Here is a 13,211-nt window from a genome sequence, read left to right as displayed (position 1 = left end):
CTGTAGTTCTTTCTGAATGAGGAAATTAGTATTTTTGTTTCTTTCATGGCTCTGGTGAATCCTCAACATGTAATCCCAAGAGGTAAAGCCAGATAGGGCTGAAAGAAATGCTTCTAGGGGTGCTTGGGTGGCTCAGTTAGTTAAGCATCTGACTCTTGATCTCAGCTCAGGTCTTGATCTCAGGATGGTGAGTTCAAGCCCTGTGCTGGTTTCTACTTAAGAAAACAAAAGAAAAGTTGGCTAACATTAACAACTCAGGCAACAACAGATGTTGGCAAGGATGCGGAGAAAGATCTCTTTTGCACTGCTGGTGGGAATGCAAGCTGTTGCAGCCACTCTGGAAAACAGTATGGAGGTTCCTCAAAAAACTAAAAATAGAACTACCCTACGACCCAGCAATTGCACTACTAGGCATTTATCCAAGGGATACAGGTGTGCTGTTTCAAAGGGACACATGCCCCCCACCCATGTTTATAGCAGCACTATCAACAATAGCCAAAGTATGGAAAGACCCCAGATGTCCATCGATGGATGAATGGATAAAGATGTGGTATATATATATACAATGGAGTATTACTCGGCAATCAAAAAGAATGAAATCTTGCCATTTCCAACAATGTGGATGGAACTGGAGGGTATCATGCTAAGTGAAATTAGTCAGAGAAAGACAAAAATCATATGACTTCACTCATATGAGGACTTTAAGAGACAAAACAGATGAACATAAGGGAAGGGAAATAAAAATAATATAAAAACAGGGAGGGGGACAAAACAGAAGAGATTCATAAATATGGAGAACAAACTGAGGGTTACGGGAGGGGTTGTGGGAGGGGGGATGGGCTAAATGGGTAAGGGGCACTAAGGAATCTACTCCTGAAATCATTGTTGCACCATATGCTAACTAATTTGGATGTAAATTAAAAAAAATAAAAAATAAAACAAGTTTAAAAAAAAAAGGAGAAAAAAAAAAGATAGCCTCTCCGTGATCTCAATCAGAGTATCAGGAATCTTCCTAGTCCAGTGGGATCTCTTCTGGGTGTTCAGTTGGCCCTTTCTCTGCTTTGTGGTTTGAGTTTCAGCAGAATTCAAAATGGCTAATGGTAAAGCGGAGGAGAACCCTAGAAGGGCCAACGCAAAGGTGGATGCCTGTTGTGGAAGGTTGGCTAGCAGTTTCCAGGCCATGATGTTCACCGGCATCTGAAACTCCCTGACGAGCAGCCTTGGGTGTGCAGAAACAGCTTCTGTCAAGCCAACCAGGAGTGGCTCAGCACAGAGACTCTTGAAGGGGCTGGAAACACATATCAAAACACTTCAGCTGAAAAAATGTGCTGTGCACAGAGAGTCAGGATTCTCATCAAGGCCATAACTGCCCATGGTGGTGTAATTTGACACAGATCTCTAACTGGGAAGAACAACAGGAAAACTGTCCAAAATATGCTTTGATTTCTTGTTACCTCATGATCAAGATGGTTCTTTTATTTACGTGTCTGGTACCCAGCTGGGATGGCTGGAACAGCTCGGGGCTGGGCAGTAGCACCATCTCCTTTGGGAGCCTAGCTTGGGCTTCCTCACCACATGGCTGTCTCAGGGGAGTTAAGTTGCTTACAGGGTGGCTGACTTTCCCTAGAGGGTGCCTTGCAAGAGAGCCAGGTGGAAATGCAAAGCTTCTTATACCTGTCCTTGAAAGTTTCAGAATTTCACTTCTGCCAAATTCTATTGTTCAAGAAGTCAGGAAGGCCAGCCCAGATTTAAGGGGAGGGGGAATTCGACAATACCTCTTGAAGGGGGAGGGCATGCCATCTTTGAAAAACCCAGTCTGCCATACCTCAGAATTCTAAAATTTTCTAAGAACTTTTTTCTTTTCTTTTCTTTTCTTTTCTTTTCTTTTCTTTTCTTTTCTCTCCTCTTATTCTCTTCTCTTCCTCTTCCCTTCCCTTCCTTTCTCTTCTCTTTAAAAAAAAATTTTTTTTTAATGTTTATTTATTTCTGAGACAGAGAAAGACAGAGCATGAGTAGGGGAGGGGCAGAGAGAGAGGGAGACACAGAATCCAAAACAGGCTCCAGGCTCTGAGCTGTCAGCACAGAGCCCAACACGGGGCTTAAACTCACAAACCATGAGATTGTGACCTGAGCTGAAGTAGGCCGCTCAACCGACTGAGCCACCCAGGCGCCCTCCATTTCTCTTCTCTTAAGTGGAGCCCCAACTCAGGGCTTGAACTCAACAATAAGATCAAGAACTGAGTTGTGATCAAGAGTCAGATGCTTAACTGACTGAGCCACCTGTAACAACTTTCTAGTATTGGTAATTCTAGTGTGCTGTATTTTTGTAGGAAAAAAACCTAAATTTTGCTCTTGGTAAGTTTATTTGGCAAGTTTGAAATTTATTACTTTGCAAAGAACAAAATGTCTATATTTGAGTTTTAGCCATATTTAAGTGTTACAGTGATTTCGAAGAAGCTAGTGACTCCAAAGTAGTAGACTTTGATTAAGTTGACTTTTATTTTATTTGAAAGAGAGAGAGAGGGAGGGTGCAAGTGATCAAAGGACAGAGAGATTGGGAGAGAGAGAGAGAGAGAGAGAGAGAGAGAATCCCATGAGGGCAGAGAAGTGGGAGGGAGAGAGAGAAGCGGGGCTTGTGCTCGCCTGATGTAGGACTAGAACTCACGACTGTGCTATCATAACCTGAGCTGAAGTCAGATACTTAACCAACTGAGCCACGTAGGTGCCCTGATTGAGTTGACTTTTAAAACAAAACAAACACCTTTTGGATTTTCAATGTGACATAGACATTATAGTAATAAATGCTTTTCTATAGATTATTTTTATTCAAGAGGATAAATTCAATGAATGTAATAGTCAAAACTTTATAAAGAGATGAGAACAGGATAAGTACAGATAAAATAATACCCAGAAAATCCCCATCTTCTTTTCCTTCCTCTTCCTCTTTCTCCTCCTCTCCTCCTCCTCATCCTCCTCCACCTTCTTCTTGCTCTTTTTCTTCTTCCTCTTCTTTTTTTAAAATTTTTTTTTCAACGTTTATTTATTTTTTGGGACAGAGAGAGACAGAGCATGAATGGGGGAGGGGCAGAGAGAGAGGGAGACACAGAATCGGAAACAGGCTCCAGGCTCTGAGCCATCAGTCCAGAGCCTGACGCGGGGCTCGAACTCCCGGACCGCGAGATCGTGACCTGAGCTGAAGTCAGACGTTTTAACCGACTGAGCCACCCAGGCGCCCCATTCTTCTTCCTCTTCTTCCTCTTCTCCTTCTTCCAGAAAATCCTAATCTAAGACTAATTAGACACAACTGCAGGGTCTTAATGATAAGACCCAATGAATTCAACTTCCATTGTTGAACTTGGAGGAATCAGCCCAAGAGAAACCTAAGTCATTACAGCCAATCTCCTTCACATCATCTTTTGGGATCCATTCAGCAGAATGGGACTTGCATCTAGAAATAAACCCAGTCACCAGCACAGAAAAAGTCCATGAGTAGGGGTGGACCAGTGGGGAAGAGGGGAAGATCTGCAGAACAGCACAGATAAAGAAGGTTCAGTCTGGAGGATAGTCATCAAATTAGCAGAATCTCCAAGGAAGCAGGCAATGCAAGACAGTAGGACTCCTGGGTGGGCCGTAATAGGGGAGGCATCAAGGAGTCTCCAGATAGCACAGACACCACGAAGGCCCAAGATTCAGGGGCAATGCTCAGATTGCCAAGAGAGACTAGACTTGCAAAAGCAAAGGACTTGTAGTTACTTGAAACAAAACAAGATTAATGCCAGTTACATACCAGTCATGTTCTCTTCTGTCTAAGGTTATGACCAGTCTTGGGAGCAGAGGTGGAGCTGAAGTGGAAATCAGCTGATCAGATATGAGGGTCCCAGGAGGCCTGTCCAGGACAGGAACTAAGCATATTTGTCCAGAAACAACACAGTGACTCCCAGGTGAGTGTGTCCCAGAATCACCTAACTGGGTTGTTTAAAAGTCATATTGTGGGCTCTACCCCTAGTGACCCGGGGTCAGCATAGTGGGGTGTGCACCTCAGGATTCTGCATCTTTACAACCCTCCCAAGTGACTCCTTCAGGCCACATTTTCAGAACGACAGGAAGCACAATCCTTTCCACTTAGTTGCAGGCTCAGAGATGACGAGGGCAACCGCTTGAAGGTTTTAGCTCACAGATGAAACTTCTAGAATTTGAGAGGACTTCAGAGGCCATTAGACATAATGGGGCTTCATGAATAATTCATCAGAAATGACCTTATCTCTGGGCCCCTGGGTGGCTCAGGCAGTTGGGCCTCCAACTCTGGCTCAAGTCATGATCTCGAAGTTTATGAATTCAAGCCCCATGTCGGGCTCTGTGCTGACAGCTCAGAGCTGGGAGCCTGCTTCAGATTCTGTGTCTCCTCTGTCTCTGCCCCTCCCCCGCTCACACTGTCTCAATCTCTATCTCTCTCTCTGAAAAATAGCCATTTAAAAAAAGAAAAAAAAATGACCTTATCTCACAAATTTTGCATTTCCATCTCTGCAGCAGGGCTATAACTGCCACATCAGAGGTTTGAAATGTAACTGGGAACATCTTGCATCATTTAAAAATGTGAAGCATTTGAGAAGTTTCCCAGCCTGATTTCAAAAGCCACACATTTGAAAATAAAAATGCTTTTTTCCCCCTTAAACTAACTCTTGTTGATGGTAGAAAGTTAAAAATTTAGATAAGCAAAAATAATATTTTTAAACATCTGTAGTCGCACTACCCAGAGATAACCACAATTAACCTCCTAGTGTATATATTTCCAGCCTTTGCCTAGACAAATATACTCGTATATGGGCTTGTTTTTCTCCCCTTTGTTTTTTTTTTTAAATTTTTTTTTTAACGTTTATTTCTTTTTGAGACAGAGAGAGACAGAGCATGAACGGGGGAGGGTCAGAGAGAGAGGGAGACACAGAATCTGAAACAGGCTCCAGGCTCTGAGCTGTCAGCACAGAGCCCGACGCGGGGCTCGAACTCACGGACCGCGAGATCATGACCTGAGCCGAAGTCGGCCGCTCAACCGACTGAGCCACCCAGATACCCCTAATTTTTTAAATGTTTATTTAGTTTTGAGCGAGCGAGAGAGAGAGAGAGAGAGAGCATGCACATGAGCAAGTGGGGGAGGGGCAGACAGATGGAGACACAGAATCGGAAGCAGGCTCCAGGTTCTGAGCTGTCAGCACAGAGCCCGACGAGGGGCTCAAACTCACAAACCATGAGATCATGACCTGAACCAAAGTCGGATTCTCAGGATGCTCAGGATGCTCAACCAACTGAGCCACCCAGGTGCCCCTCCCATAAATGGGATGATACTGTACACGCCTCAGTAGTGGTGGTTGTTTTTAAAGACTTTGTTTTAGGACCAGGCTCTGATGTCATTCTCTGTGCCTCCTAGACCCTCTGGTATTCCATTTCTACGTCCCTCAGCATTTCTGCTTTGTTCTTTTTTTTTTTTTAAGCTTATTTACTGGGGTGCCTAGGTGGCTCAGTTGGTTAAATATCTGACTCTTGATTTTGACTCAGGTCATGATCTCAGGGTTTGTGGGATTGAGTCCAGTGTTGGGCTCTGTGCTGACAACATGGGGCCTGCTTAGGATCCTCTCTCTCTCTCTCTCTCTCTCTCTCTCTCTCCTCCCCCCTCTGTTCCTCTCCTGCTCATGTTTATGCTCTCTCCCTCTCTCAAAATAAATAAACAAATTTAAAATGTAAGCTTCTTCTTAAAAAAAAAAAAAAAAAAGAATTGCCAGAAGTAAGTGTAAGTGAAGAGGGAAACTCCACAGCCCGAGGAGCAAAAATGCAGACACGCAGGCTTAGCATCCAGTGGGAAATAGACATAAGAGGGAGTTCACTTATTTGTGCTTTCAGTGCATATTTATTGACCACCTCTTGTGGCCCCGAAACTTATTCTAGGTACTGGCAATACAGCAGCAAATCTCTGCTGTCATGAAGTTTTCATTGTACTGGACAGAGATAGGAAATAAACGCGTGAGAAAGAGAGACACAGAGATTCTAGATGGTGACACATTTAATGAAAAAATAAAACACGGTGAGGTGATAGAAAGTGGCTTCAGCAGGGAGCAGGCCGCTTTAGACAGGTCACAAGAGGCTTAACGATAGAGGTAGGATTTGAGTCGATATAAGGAGGAGTCTAGGCAGCTGGATTAGCTTCCACAAAGGCTCTGGGGCAGGAGGGAGCTCAGGGTATTTGAGGAAGAGAAGGAAAGCCCATTGTGGATGGAGTGAAGCCAGCAAGGAGAGCTAAAGCAGGTGATATGGGAGAGCTCGGCAGGGGCCTGACCACACGGGGCTTATAGACCAGGGTGAGGGCTTCAGTTCCTGCTAAGGATGACAGGAAGACAGGAAGACATTGGAATATTAAGGGGAGGTTTCCACTTTTATTTTTACTTTTATTTTTTTTATTTGAGAGAGAGAGAGGGCGTGAGTGGGGGAGAGGGAAGGAGGGAGGGAGAGAGAGAGAAAGAGAGGGAGAGAGAGAGAGAGAGAGAGAGAGAATCTTAAGCAGTCTCCATGCTCAGTGTAGATCCCGCAACCCTGGGATCATGAACTGAGCCGAATTCAAGAGTAAGATGCTCAACTGCCTGAGCCACCCAGACACCCTGGGAGGTTTCCATTTTTTAAAGTTCCTGCTGGTTATTATTGTGAACATGGAGTGTAGGAGGGCATGAACGGCAGCAGGGAGGCTGATAAGAGATCACAGCAGTAAGTAGAGAAGTAACATTTTGGGATATGTGTGACAGTAGGAGCTGAAAAAAATAGAGAACAAGTTGGACAAGCATTTAGATGTGTAGACTGTGGACAAAGCGAGGTCACGTGACACAGAGGCTAGTGAACCAGCTTAAAACAACCCGGGCAGCCCACGAGGCTTGAGGTACCCGAGGGATCCTGTTGCCCTCAGTGCCCAGAGGCCCACGTGCTGTAGTGGGGGAACCCCTGCACCATATTCTGTCTCCATTCATGTCACCTGAGCATCAAAACAATGGGCCTATGCCCTGATGTTTCAGACTTCTTAGGGGCAACAGCTCTTTCAGTATCTTCTAGAAGTCCCTCTCTCCCCAGTGCTCAGATCAACACTGCACTAAGGGGGTGGCTCAGTCAGTTAAGCATCCGACTCTTGATTTCTGCTCAGGTCATGATTTCACGGTTCGTGGGTTCGAGCCCCACATCAGGCTCTGCACTGCCTGAGGAGCCTGCTTGAGATCCTCTCTCTCCCTTGCTCTCTACTCCTCCCCTCCCCTGCTCACTCTCTCTCTCTCTCAAAATAAATAAACTGGAAAAAAAAATAATAAACTCTCCGCTTCCAATACCCTGTCCTCTGGTAGGGGAAATGTTTGTGCAACAACTTTTATACTAATGGAGTCCAGGGACAGACTCCTCTAGGTCCCCTACTCGAGCCTCCTCGCACTCCATGGCCAAACTTGTCTAACTAGCCCAGTGCTGCACACAGGTTCCAGCCAAGACGGCTTCAGCAGTGTTATTTTAAACCTCCCTAATTAATCTTCTCTAACATGTTAAAATATTAAGATCCTATTAGCAAAATTGATTTTGATAATCTAAACTTGAAATAAATACTTGGCTAGCAATACCTCTAATCTGAGTTTGCTGGATTTTTGAACGTTTTCCTCCGATTTAAAAAAACAAACAAACAGGGAAACAAACCAAAGAGGTAGAAATAAGGCACGCTATTATAATTTCTAGACTAAATTTGGGTGCTAAACCGAGTGTCCAAATACCAGATGTCAGTCGTCGGAAATATTCTCTTTTCCCACCGAAATTCAGTCTTCCCAATGTCTGAGCCAGTACTAATAGAAGATAGAAGAACTGTGCATCAATAGTGTCAGATTATTCAGGATTAGATTATGAGGAATTAATGTACCTGCTTGTCCAGTCAAGGGTCCATGGGTCCCTAGAATCAAAGGCTTATCCCTGGAGAAAACCTGAGCGTTGGTTTGAAGAAGAGCAGAGACTGAGGCTGCTCCCCTCAGCTTTTTCTCTTTCTCAGCCCCACCGCTATGTGCGGGTGGTTCGTGTGGGGTGTGTGTGTGTGTATAAGGGTGTGTGTGGTGTGTGTGTATGTGGTATGTGGGGTGTGTGTGTGTGGTGTGGGTGTGTGTGGTATGTATCTTCAAAGAGGAATCTGATGGCCCAGCTCAGATTTTCAAGCCATATTTTCAAGCCACAAGTCATAGGTCACTGACCAGGCCAGGAATTAGTTGCCTTTGGACCTGAGGTCTATCTCTGACCGTGTGGGTTATGGCTAGGGAACTCAGGGTCATACGGTATACCACGTGATCATTCAGCAGCGGCTAGATCTGGGAGCAGGAGTCCCCCAAAAGAGGATAGATGGGCAGACCCTTTAGTATATCCTCCCCATCTGGGACTCAGGGACCCACTCATGACTGCTAGGTTAATGTGTTGCTACCCAAGTCTCCTTGGTAGCAATAAGACCCAGGACCCAGTCCCTTGGGGGCATCTAGCTGATCCTGAGTCGCCATTGTCCCACCACCAACTGAGCCAGCCAGGCACCCCTGAATAGAGCTTATCAAAAAAATAAACTAAATATAAAATCAAAATAATTACTTTTCATATGTTTTCAAAATAATTTTACTTCTAAAATACTTAATACTACCTATCACAATTAAAAGGCAATATAAATATATTTTTTTAAAGACTTTATTTTTAAGTAACCTCTATACCCAACATGGGTCTTGAACTTACAACCCTGAGATACAGAGTCACATGCTCTACCCACTGAGCCAGCCAGGCACCCTGGCAATGTAAATCTAGTAAATGAATATCAAACGTTAAATGGAAATTACTTAAGTAAAGCCAAAATGTTTGTTTTTGAAAATTCAACGTAATTTTGTTAACTATTTTTATTTTTTAAAAAATCTATGCATTTCTAGAATAATACCACGTAGTGCCTTTGAAAAGAAGCGATATTACACTTCACTCATATTCCGTATACAGGTGTAGTTGAAGAGTTGAATTGTTTAGTATTGCAAAATCCTTCCCAGTCAGCATGCACAACTGTTTTGAGTGCTGTGCTATTTTGTTAATTTGTGGGTACCTCCAGGACCACAAATTAAAACGCAAAGAAGATGTAAGAAAATGGAATTCAGGGGCACCTGGGTGGCTCAGCTGGTTAAGCATCTGACTTCGGCTCAGGTCATGATCTCATGGTTTGTGAGTTTGAGCCCCACGTCGGGCTCTGTGCTGAGAGCTCAGAGCCTGGAGCCTGCTTCAGGTTCGGTGTCTCCCTCTCTCACTGTTCCTCCCCTGCCTGTGCTCTGTCTCTCAAAAATAAATAAACATTTAAAAAGTTAAAAAAAAAAAAAAAAGGAAAATGGAGTTCAGCACTCCTGAGAAATGATAGCTCAATAGGCAGAAATCTTTTATACTCACGCTGAGTCGTAGGAGGGAGGATTTGACAAATTAACCAGCTTGGTATCTCTCTTACCTAAATATTCTCCCTGCCCACCAGGATGCATCGTCTTTAATGCCAGCCCCTGCCCAGCTCACACGCTGCAAGGCATTGTTCTCAGCCACCTTTTGTATTGAGAACAAAGGACAAACGCACAGGGGCTTAACCAGCATTGGTGGATGTTGAGAATTACAGACTGCTCTCTGCCATGCTGAGCACCAGGTCCTGGGTGATCCAGGCACCGGTTATGTTCTTCAGGTGACTCATATTATCAGGGAAGTCTGGGGGGGGGGGGGGCAAGATAAGGAAGGGCAACAATATCGTAGATATTGTTAGAATTGTTAGAATCCTACAACACAGTAGCTCAAACGACTGAAACTTGCAAAACTTATGGATGATTTTGCTAAAGAAATCATGCTTCAGGCTATTTGTAAGATCACTTAATTGTTGTATGGACAGAACTGATTTCACGTATATTTTCAAGTTTCAGTGTTAGCTTTAAATTTTAAAAATATGCTTATTTAGTAACATATTGGTATTATCAAGCATGATGACATTTACTTATTAATGTTCTAGAGTATGGCAAAACAAAATATTCTTGTTTATGCATTGGGGTGGGGGAAACAAAGATCTTACAGAGACCCACGTAGACCAGCTATGCTGCTCATCCCAGGGTGACACATTTCTTTTCTTTTAAAAAAAAACAGAGACCCACGTAGACCAGCTATGCTGCTCATCCCAGGGTGACACATTTCTTTTCTTTAAAAAAATTTTTTTTAAACATTTTTAAAATTTATTTTTTAAAGGTTTTATTTCAATTCCAGTTATTTATTTACTGAGAGAGAGAGAGAGAGAGAATGTGAGAGGGGCAGAGAGAGAGGGTGAGAGAGAGAAATCCCAAGCAGGGTCCGTGCTCTCAGCGCAGAGCCTGATGCGGGGCTCAAACTCACAAAGCATGAGATCATGACCTGAGCTGAAATCAAGAGTCGGATGTTCAACCAACTGAGCCACCCAGGCGCCCTGACATTTCTCTTCTGATGGTCTTCTTGCTAGAGGTAGTTGGATTTTTTGTTATCTGATATACACACACATACACAGACACACACATGCACACACTCCCTCTCTCCCTTCCTCCCTCCCTCTACCCTCAGTTTTCCAAATTATGCAATAACAGGAAGCAGAAATGACCAGAACTCACAATTCCAACTTTTGCTTAGCAAATTTACAGAAGGAAGTAAGAAAACAGGTGGGACCAGTCAAGGAACTGAGGCACACGAAGGTTAAGTGACTGTACTGGAAAGGACCGTCAAGGGAAATACGAAGAAAGCTTTTCTAGATTAACCCCCAAACCACTGTGATGCCTGTGGCAGCGTGGAATTCTGAAACTCTTCTTATGACTTAGTGCATATGTGTAACCACATGTGCCACTCCATTGCGGACTCTGCCTGATGTGTGGTTCTTGGCTTACCAACGGAAACCTCATCTTATCTAGATCTCTCTAGCAATGCCACTTCATTTGCATTTACTGGGAGCAGTCGATTTTTCCCCCTGGATTTTGGTTACTAAACAGATGGAACTTTTCAAAGCTCAGAACAGCCACTCGGCGCAGGGCTGACCCAAGGTCAGTGTTCTGGTTGCTGTGCATCCTCTCTGAAAGGTGTCTGCTATTTCTTCCACTCCTTAGATTATTTTGCTTATTAGAGTCTGGCGTTCCCAGGGGGATCTGAGGGCGAGTGAGAACAAAAGCAAACAAGATGGTCTGAAAAACATTCCCTGTGCTTTTGACCTTCGAGGGACCTGCTAGGAAATGGAAAGCCTTTTGCTCTGCTTCCTGAGACAACTGTAGCAAAAGGAATTTTCAGCTGGGTATTATTTTTGGGAAGCGTTCAGATTTCTCTGAGCTGATTTTTTCCCCCCTAACAGAACAGGAGTAAAGAAATCCAAAGGTTATCTTAATAAAAATAGAGGCAATGCTCCTCTGTCTGTCTCCCTGTGTGCTGAAGCAATTAGGTTAGGATAGTGTATTTATGTGAGTAGGCCCTTTCTCTAGACATGTTCAGATCTCAAAATGTTATGAAGATCTTTAATGCTATGATTTAAACCTAAAGACCTTTTCTGTAAGTTAGGAAAGAAAAAGAAGTAAGAAATGATTAGTACTTTTGCATAAGATAGCGACTCCGAATGCTAACATCGAATTCCACCCCACCTTGTGCCCCCAGTTCCTGAAAGAAGGGAATAAAACACAGTAATGAGCATCAATGCCACATTTCAGAAATGTTGAGGGGTGCCTGGGTGGCTCTGTCAGTTAAGGGGCCAACTTCAGCTCAGGTCATGATCTCACGGTTCGTGGGTTCAAGCCTCACATCAGGCTCTGTGCCGACAGTGTGGAGCCTGCTTGGGATTCTCTCTGTCTCTCTCCCCCCACCTCTCTCTTTTTTATAAATAAATAAATAAATAAATAAATAAATAAATAAATAAAGGAATGTTGAAGAATTTTTACTGGACTATAGCAAGTAGTCCATCTTGAAGGAAGAGGTCCAGGATATCCTGACATGCCTTCTCCCCAGGAAGCAGAGTTCTAGAAGAATTATAAGAGATCCTGGATCCCACTAATATGTTCTTTTTTTTTTTAATGTTTATTTATTTTGAGAGGGAGGGAGAGAGAGAGCGTGAGCAAGAAGGGGCAGAGAGAGAGGGGAGAGAGGGAGTCCCAAGCAGGCTCTGCACTGCCAGCACAGAACCCAACATAGGACTCAATCCCATGGACTGTGAGATCGTGACCTGAGCCAAAACCAAGAGTCAGACGCTTAACCGAGCCACCCAGGCGCCGCCCCACCCCCACCCCCACCCTCCACTCACTTAGGAAGAACATAAATGAAAGGTGAAAATAGACCTGGGTAATCACTACATTTGGAATCTCTTTTACCTTTAAAAAACAGTTGTACAGGAGGCCCATTGTTACAAGTGAGTCCCCTATGAGGAAGGGGAACCCTTTCTGAGAATAGGTGCAGCAATAAAGGAGGCTATACCAGGGACTTGGGGCCCCCCAGGCTAGTCTCATGGGCCTCAGAGAAAGCTGGCCCAGGTGCATCATCAAACACTTGGGGTCACAGTGTCTGCTCATGAGCTGATAACCCTGAGCCCTTCCTTTTTCCCTGAGGTTAAGGGTCAAAGAGGCCTTGAAATTAAGATAGGAGAAGAGCATCTTAGCATCTGGTAGACAGGAGGAGATGGTGACAGGATCCCAAGAGAGTCATCATTTACCTTGTTTCAGGGCCTAATAAGATGCTTGTCTCTCAATTTTCAAAGGTGGAAAGGCAGAAAAAAACCAACAACACAGGAACCATTAAAATATTCTGTGACATGAAGAGAAGGGAACATGGCTCCCGAGGAAAACCTCTCTGTGGAATAAGAGTTGGGGAGGAAAAGAGGCCCCTGGGTGTCTCAGTCGGTTAAGCGTCCGATTTCGGCTCAGGTCATGATCTCACAGTTCATGAATTCGAGCCCCGTGTCGGGCTCTGTGACAGCTCAGAGCCTGGAACCTGCTTCACATTCTGTGTCTCCCTCTCTCTCTGCCCCTCCCCTGCTCACACTATGTCTCTCTCTCTCTCAAAAATAAATAAACATTGAAAACAAAGTAAAAAAAAAATAAATAAAACAAAACTAACAACAACACACACACAAAACCCTATTATATTAAGAATTAGATGGGGCGCCTGGGTGGCGCAGTCGGTTAAGCGTC

General features: G+C 44.1%; 1 long non-coding RNA gene across 1 annotated transcript in view; it reads left to right on the top strand.

The window, feature by feature from the left end:
- The window catches only part of LOC121017172 (uncharacterized), a 41,490-nt gene that overhangs the window by 19,155 nt on the left and 9,124 nt on the right, over positions 1 to 13,211 (top strand). The window contains exon 2 of the long non-coding RNA XR_005784652.1: positions 3,812 to 3,941. This is a non-coding gene — a long non-coding RNA (uncharacterized LOC121017172). The remainder of the gene's footprint in view (positions 1 to 3,811; positions 3,942 to 13,211) is intronic.

Source organism: Herpailurus yagouaroundi, unplaced genomic scaffold (assembly GCF_014898765.1).
Source record: "Herpailurus yagouaroundi ecotype Mexico unplaced genomic scaffold, PumYag 215, whole genome shotgun sequence".
Lineage (NCBI taxonomy): Eukaryota > Metazoa > Chordata > Mammalia > Carnivora > Felidae > Herpailurus > Herpailurus yagouaroundi.
The sequence above is the reverse complement of the archived record's forward strand: the minus strand, read 5'-3'. Positions and strand labels throughout refer to the sequence as shown.